This window comes from Bison bison, unplaced genomic scaffold, assembly GCF_000754665.1.
Source record: "Bison bison bison isolate TAMUID 2011002044 unplaced genomic scaffold, Bison_UMD1.0 scf7180017864289, whole genome shotgun sequence".
In the NCBI taxonomy this organism is placed as follows: domain Eukaryota; kingdom Metazoa; phylum Chordata; class Mammalia; order Artiodactyla; family Bovidae; genus Bison; species Bison bison.
In genome coordinates, this window is record NW_011494861.1 from 11,026,454 (window position 1) to 11,026,955 (window position 502).

The following is a 502-nucleotide window of genomic DNA, read 5'->3' on the forward strand; positions in this document are numbered from 1 at the left end:
ATAGTTGGTGGGTGATGTGAGAACAGTGGAGAGTTCTGTTTTTAAATAGGGAGATCCTAAGTTGTGTGTTTAATTGGGTGCAGCTGAGAATGAATCCCCTGGGATCTTGTTAGATGCAGATCCTAATTCAGTTGGGGGTGAGGGGCAAGTGAGTGCACTTCCCTTAACAAGTCCCCCGGTGCCTCTGGTGGTGCTGGGCCCTGGGCCACACTTGGAGAAGCAAGCACTGCTGATGTTAGAAGCTGGCTGGGAGAGGAGACTGGTGCCGTAGTGGAAGGCTAAATGCCTTAGGAAAGCTAGGGGGAGGACGTTCTTAACTACCTCACTGCTGGCACCAGCTCTTTGGATTGGCTTTTGTTTCAGTTTGTCTCATGGTTTCAAAATTCATCCTAATTGGTATGCCACTCCTTCCAACTGAGCAAGTTTCTGTGACATGGGACATGTGATAGACCTATTTTCATTAACTCTTGTGAAGTTAAACAGCAGCTTGAATTAGCATCAA